The 8,123-nt window shown below is 32.4% G+C and overlaps 1 pseudogene; it reads left to right on the top strand.

Moving 5' to 3' along the window:
* Positions 1–679: 679 nt before the first annotated feature.
* LOC132616758 (1-aminocyclopropane-1-carboxylate oxidase 3-like) overlaps positions 680–8,123 on the top strand; it is a 51,910-nt pseudogene continuing 44,466 nt past the window's right edge.

Below are 8,123 nucleotides of genomic sequence, written 5' to 3'. Positions count from 1 at the left end.
TTGTCATTATTTTGGGTCGAGCGGCCAATTTTTGGCATTATTTTGGGCCGAGCGGACTCCTAAGGTTATTAGGTCCAAATGTGACATTACTTTGGGCCATTAGACACACAGTGTCCTTTTCCCTTATTTCTTTCCTCAATTTAGCCCAAATAACTTTTAGGCTGATCATTGACCCATCAATTTATCAATACAATCCATTTTGATCCATCCAAATTCAATTCATCTCCACTCGTTTAACACCCCTAGCGTTCGCTCTCACCGGGAAGTTTCTTAAGAAAATATAAGCTGTTAAATGCGCAGCCTTAAGATTATTGTGAAATTCAAGGCAACTTCCCAAACATATAGTAGTAGCATCCTAGTCAAACTGTCCCAAAAGGAATTTTAAATAACACATGAAACAAAAGCACAATAGTTTCCACTAGTGCAGTCATGATCCACCACCAATTGGAGCCTTGTATTCTGGTCAAGATGGGTCCTCCAATTGTCTCAAGACCAAAATCCCCTTTGTAGGTAAGATGGTTCAACAAGGAACTATGACTCATAAGGTAGACTTGGACTTGGACCTTTCATGGAGACTTGGAATTAAGATTGTGCATTATGGGGCCAAACTATTATTTTGAGTCTCCTCATTGTTGTTATAACACGTACTTTCTGGATTTCTTCTCCTATAAATACCCTCACAAGCCTCATTCTTTTGCATCAAATATTAATCTAAAATTCATTCATCTCTACAATCTTTAGTATTCACACATATTCTATTTATTAGTAACACATTTAGAAACACATTCTTTACCAAGAAAGATGGAGAACTTCCCAATTATCAACTTGGAGAAGCTCAATGGAGCTGAGAGATCCAACACCATGGAAATGATTAAAGATGCCTGTGAGAACTGGGGCTTCTTTGAGGTAGTTACAGTTTTCATAAACATATATTACTCCCTTTGTTTTAATTTATGCTCATACTTTACCATTTTAATCTGTATAAAAATGAACTTCAGTTTCTAAATTTGAACCTGTAATTCTAACGTCATGCATTATTGCATGGTATGTTTAATACCACGGCAAGATTTGAAGGGTGGTAGATTAAGCATATCTTAAATTTTAGATCACAAGACCCAAAAATTTTCCTTAATTTTTTAAAATCAATATTCAGTCAAACAGAGACACATAAAACAAAAGGGCGAATAGTAGTAGTAATATTTAAGCCCGTAAGAAATTTTGCAAATTGATGTATATTTTGTTTGTTTATGTCATTATTGCAGTTGGTGAACCATGGGATTCCACATGAAGTGATGGACACAGTGGAGAAATTGACAAAGGGACATTACAAGAAGTGCATGGAACAGAGGTTTAAAAAATTGGTCGCCAGCAAGGGTCTTGAAGCTGTGCAAGCTGAGGTTACTGATTTGGATTGGGAAAGCACTTTCTTCTTGCGCCATCTTCCTGCTTCTAACATCTCTCAAGTACCCGATCTTGATGACAAATACAGGTATATATTCAGTATATATAATTTAAATCCTTATTCTAGTTAGGTAGTTTTTGACATTAACTTTTACATGCTTTCCTAGTTTAAAAAGTTTCCTAGTTGGGTTTTAGATTTATTATTATTTTCATAAAAGTATGATTCTAATTCATGCTATTTGGGATAAGTTTCCCTTATATATAAGGGTTGATTTTGTTATTTTCGTTGCACAACATTAGCATTTGAGAGTTTCTCTTCTTTAAAACCTTTGCGTGTTGACTACTTGGGATTTATCTTGCAACCTTATAAGAACGATTCTTCTAAGAGGTAAGATTAATTCTTCAGCTTGATATTTTTGTTTCTTATTCATAAATTAAAAAATTTAATTACTCTTATACTGGTTATTATCTCTAGTTTTTTCGAAAAAGGGTCTAGATCATATTTTGATCTTAGTCTTGAATTAACTCAATTAGTATCATAATTAGCTTTAATCAGCTAATCTTGAATACTAAGATAAATTAGGATTCTTAGACCTTAACCCTGAAATTTGGGGATTTTATTCTCGAATTTTGCATATCACTTCCGCATTATTTTCTTCTTTTTATTCAAATAACTCAATTCTTATTAAGTGGTATCAAAGCGGTTCTATCAAGGTTCTGTTCTTGATAATCTTTGGAGTTTTGTAGCCCAAAAAAAAAGCTAAAGAAAAATTATTTTTTCGTAGTAGCTTAAAATGTAAGCTACATAACAAGGAAAAAAAACGAAAATTAAAAAAAAAATCCTTAAGTGCTTGCGATGAAGCTACTTTAAGAAACTCCGGGATTATGGGAGAAATGTGTTTTTAGTCCTTTACAAATTCTTTTTAGTTCCATGACCTTCTTACAAGAGATCTCCATTTTACACATAATAAATCTGGAAAAAAAATACATAAGAGATCTGAAAAGGTCATTTTCTTCCATTCAAATTGTAGGAGGGTAAGAGATCTCATTTCCTCAGGTTTTTTCTTGTCTCATCAAACCAATCGTCTGGAAATTGGTAAATTCTGTTTGTTTCTACATCTTACTTCTGAAAGGTTGACTAGTAGTGTTTATATATAAATTTTAAAGGAATCAACCAACGGTACTAATTTGAGTGGAAAAGGCAAGACACGGTGAGGTTAATAGAGGGAAAAAGTTAAATTACGAGATATCCTTCTTTGTTTTTCATTTCAAGATGTCTTTAAGTGGAACTCAAAACAAAAATTTAGTCGATGCGCTCAGAATGATTACTGTCCGACTTGATGCAATAGAGGTCACCTTCAATCCACCTAATATGATGAACATGGCCGACGTAAGGAGAGCCATAAAGCCCTGATGACCACATGATAGGTGGATATGAATGTTACTGTAGCTGATTAAAGAGGAAAAATATATTTCATACAAGGTGTGGGGATAAAGAGTAAAATTAGCTCTATGATTATTGATAGTGAAGGGGATCTAATTTGGTGATTTCGCGCGTGATGGAGAAGTTGGAACTTACATGCATCAATCATACTACTCCTTATAAGCGGCAATTGTTGAACAATTTTGGTGCGCTTAGGGTGACTAAGCAATGCATGATTTCTTTCACCATTGGGAGGTATTCTGATAATGTTCTTTGTGATGTAATTTCAATGCAACATTGTCATATCATGCTTGAGCGGCCATGATACTTTAATAGGAATGCAATTAATGATAGGAGAAAGAATAAAGTAAATCTTGAGCTAAATAGAAGAAAATATATACTTGCACCTTTAACGCCATCCCAAATTTATGAAGATCAGAAACGTGTGCGGGAAATAATGAAAAAATTTGAGAGAGAAAAGAATGAGAGAAGTAAGGGAGCGCATGTTGACATCCCAATAGAGAAAAAAAAGAGGATGTGATGTGTGAAGAGAATGGAATGTTAGGGTACAAAAGTGAACTTGAGATGAAAAAAAAAAAAAAAGAGATGACCATGAGAAGAAAAAGGAGAGGATGACCGTGAGGTAGAGCAAGAAAAATAAGAGAGCCTGAGTGAGGTTATTTCTTATTCAATCTCTAAATTTCCTACCTTTTCTTCTAGTTGTTTTAACACTCTTATAGGTACTCACGAGAAAGTGTACGTGCATTGAAGAGCCATCATTGGATGAACTTAATCTTAAGGCAGAAGTTCATTTTGATCATGATATTTGAAAATCAAATTCTATTATGTACATACGTTTTTGAAATAACAATTTAAAACCCTCCACGCCACTCTTAACTAGGAAAGCAAAAAAAGGACTACTTAATACTTACATACCTTTAACAGGAAAGTTTAATTAATATTCAATGGACATGGATTAATGTCAAATTTAGACACGACACTCAAAAGACACTGCACAAACACACATGGGGGCATCAAGATCATGAAGTCGAAGTTTTGGCTCATGAATGAAACGTCATTTTCTGTCCTTACTCTTAGAAGTAAAATAGAGATGATTGCCTCATGAATCAAATACTTTAATTTTATCCAGACCTTACCCTAAATAAAGAAAGAAAAAGTTAGGAATTTTAGAAAATTTTGATTGTTTTCGTATCAAAGTTCCTTTTTGTTTTCTGTGATATTCTATTGAGATGAATCATAACCATCAGTTTAGCTTATTTTCCCCTTATATATGCGTACTTCATGACTGATAGATCTACAAACGCTTGTCGCCTGAAATAATTTGTTTCACATAACTAAGTTCATTGAATTGAGTAGAATCTCGAACGCACATGCAAAATAAATAAGTATTTTAAGAGACCGTATAGCATGAATCTGGCACTACTAAAGACAAACTTTAATTTCTACAAAATCATTAGTATTAGATGGATAAGAAATGAATCTTAGAAATTTTAGTCGTTTTCATGTTAAATCTCCTTTTGTGTTCTCTATCACTTATTGAGATTCATCTGTTTAATTCTCAAGACTTTTAGGGCCTATTTATGTTTTTAACTGGCAAGCTATTGGAAAACTTTAAAGTCGTCGTGATATGTAACAATTCTTTTCTCCATTTTTCACCATGCAACAATTCTTGCTATTTGGGTTGTAATGGGGAAAAAGGTCATGTACATGTCAATTTAGTGAACCTTTCATAACCTTTTGAGAAAATATAGAAAAAAAAAAACCCCCCTTAAACTTGTCTCCAAAACTCACTGTAGCAATTTAACTTTACGGACGTTTAAATACTCTTATTCAGGTTGAAGTGAAACTAATATCCCCTTAATAGATGACGTGGCAAAAAAATATTATTCATTTTTGGGATGCGCGTGAGAAGGGAAAAACACCAAATTAAACATGATCCAAACTATACACGTCATCTTATAATTGGATAATAGCTAAACTTAATTATGTTTTTCTTAATTTTTTATCTTCATTTTAGCTTTCCTTTTTTCCCTTCCTCTTTCTTAGGGCCTGTTTGACTTATCTTAGAAAAAGCAGCTTATAAGCCCAAAAAAAATAAAAAAAAATTGGACTAATAGTGATCAAAAGTATAGTTACAGAAATTTGCGATTTAACAAAAGAAAGACATGGACTCTCTATAAAATGTGGAGTACTAGGATTAGGAAACTGAAAATGAAAGGCAAATGCATTTTAAGAAAGAAAGCTTGATCGTTATAACCTATGGGAAGGACATTGGATTTCAAAGATAAAATTACAATCCTATGAGACTGAGTTATAGCCATTCCTATTTTCACTAGGCTCTGTTTCTCATACTGTTATTAGAAAAGAAACGTTTCCTCTCTTTAGCTATTTCAGATTAACAAATGCGAAAACATGTTTACTTCTAGAAGGTGGAAGTCAATCAATTTCAGGTAATTTTTTTTTTTAACATATTCAAAATTTACTAATTCACATTTACGCCGAGTTAACTTGCAATTCTTGGTGAATAGATAGTAAAAAAATGAGGAGAAGTTGGGCAGCGTTGTAAGTTAATTAAGGTTTTTTTTTTTGGGTAAATCAAAGATTTCATTTCATAGTTAACTTAGTGCTTCATCATGAACAATGTTCCAGACATGTCCAAATTATTAAGAGAAGTTGTTTGTTTCCATTACTCTGGTTGAAAATAAAAATCCACTCATAAGGAATTACTTTAAAAGTCACAAGGGTCAGTGGTGGACCCAGAAATTTGTACAAGTGGGTTCAATTGAAGACGACAATAAATGATAATACGAATGATGTTGAGCAAGACAAGTAAAGTTTACGTGCATCACTTTTTTTCTTTCTTATTTTCATAACCTGACCTTAGCATGAAGCCATTTTAAAGTTGGCGCTTTCTGGTGTGGACAAAAATGTCTTTCCCAGGAAAAACGATTTTAAAAAAAAAATACATAAGACCTAGGATTTTTTTTTTCGAAAGCTAGCAAAAACTCTATTTACTTTAATGTAAATAATTGTATTTTATCTATTTAATCCAATAAGTTTTACTTCAAAAAAAATATAAAAGCTTTTAAATTTTAGAAGAATCTTTTCGACAAATTTTAAATTTAAGTACACTCTAAGAAACTTAACTATCTAAAATCTATCTTGTTTATAAATGGAAAAGCTGTAATTCAATAAGAAAAATGTATATAGTTTCCTAAATTACACATGGTTATTTTAACTAAACTGATAGGAGCACACAATATTAAAGAAAAATAGCTATAAACTAAATTGGAAATCTCAATGTAACCATACAATTCCAACATAAACTATACTAAAATGGAACCAAAGTAATAAACAGAAGTAAAATCACTTCAGTTTTACCTTTTCTTAGAAAAAGAAAAAGTAAACTGGACTTTAAAATCAATCAATCTTATTAAATGAGAGTAAGGAAGCAAGTAGAATGCGTAGAGAGAGCGCGTTTGAACACTTAACCTTCAAGTGCCTTTTCAACCCGCTTACCATCTCGCCAAAGCAACAGTTATGTTCAAGTGGGTTCAACAAAAATCAATATTAGTAAACTTTCTATTTTAAGCCAAATTTATCTCTGTACATACCTTATAATTTCCTGACGAAGTGGGTTCAATTGACTCCACCTGATATCACGTGGGTCCGCCCCTGACAAGGGTAAAACCTTTATTTTAGTTATTACTGTCTACCTAAATTTCTTATAAATATACCTATAGTGTGCAATTAGAAGACGATATAGATATAGTTTCATTCTGGTAGTTATATGAGTCATTCAGCTGTAATGTGATAACTACTTTTGATCAGTAATTACAGTCGCAGTTCGTTACACTATTTCATTACGGGAAGGACCCATAAGAACTCTGTTTTATGATTTATGCTCAATCTATTTGGTATTGATTTACATATAATCTTACAACTTTATAATTGAATGCTTGAAAATAATAGGGCCACCAATCACCCTTAGAAGCTAGAAAAAGTTTGTATTCTTTGTATTTTCATCATTACTCTTCTTTCAGATTTATCTTCATATATACTAAGGGCTGATATATTCTTTGTCCTGGAGGGTGACGAACAAAGGTACATACTTTATCACAATTCTGGAGATAGGAGGTAGGGGTGGGCGTTCGGTTATTCGGTTTGGTTTTTTCGAACTTTGGTTTAGCTATTTTGGTTTCGGTTTTTTGAAGGTGGACACCGAATCCAACTCGTTCGGTTCGGTTCTTTCGGTTTTGGTTTTTTGAAGTTCAGTTGATTTTTTTGATATGATATTAGAAACGATTCCATTTACACTAATTCATATTCTCATAAGCAATAAAACATAAAACTAATAAATTGAAATCAAAATCAAACAAACAGGATACACAAGAACATAAAACTATAACCATGATATAGGATTACTAGGTGTTATATAAATACAGTAAGAATAATTAAGAAAACACATAAAAGACATACATTAATCCTAAAGACACATCCTAGTCACCTTCCTTTGTTAAGGATATTACAATTGGATTTTTTTTTTGGGGCTTGTTACAATTGGATTTTTTTTTTTGCTTAAACTTAATGGGCTTGAACTATTTTAATTTTTTTGGGTAATGTATTAAATTTCGGTTTAAATGGAAACACCGAAGTTTCTGAAAACGTAAACCGAATCCGAAAAATCGAATTAATTCGGTTCAGTTCAGTTCAATTTTTCGGTTTTCGGTATTTATGCCCAACCCTGGGTGCTGGTGCCCCTGTGAGCAATTGGATCCATAAAAATACAATGATTTCATAATTGAGCAAGAGTACTGCAAAAGGTGTAGCAAACATGGCGCACTTTATTTTGGGTTGTCCTTTTTATTGGTTTAATTAGATATTTTTGCAAGCTTTTCTCATTACCTATAAGTCGTGCGTCGTTTAATTATGTTAAGATAATAACTAGTAGGAGTGCATTATCTTGAATAAAATTGACCACTTTTAATTTATTTATTAGGCTTCCATTTACAATCAAAACCAGATATATGTAAGTTTGACAAATGTTGATTTTACATATTTCTATTGGGAGAACATTTTTTAGCATCACTATTCCAAATTTATTTGCTTGGGTTATCGTTGGTCTTTTTGCTTTTTGGTATAATTGACAAATCAATCAATTTCAGCCCTTGTAATTGAGAAATAGCTAATGTCATGAAGTTTTAAAAGCGTATCAAAAACTAGTCAAGGGACGCTATTGTTATCTTTTTTGTTCGCAAGAATTAATTTCTTGTAATGA

This window comes from Lycium barbarum, chromosome 11 (assembly GCF_019175385.1).
Source record: "Lycium barbarum isolate Lr01 chromosome 11, ASM1917538v2, whole genome shotgun sequence".
Lineage (NCBI taxonomy): Eukaryota > Viridiplantae > Streptophyta > Magnoliopsida > Solanales > Solanaceae > Lycium > Lycium barbarum.
This window is presented reverse-complemented; position numbering and strand designations above follow the sequence as displayed.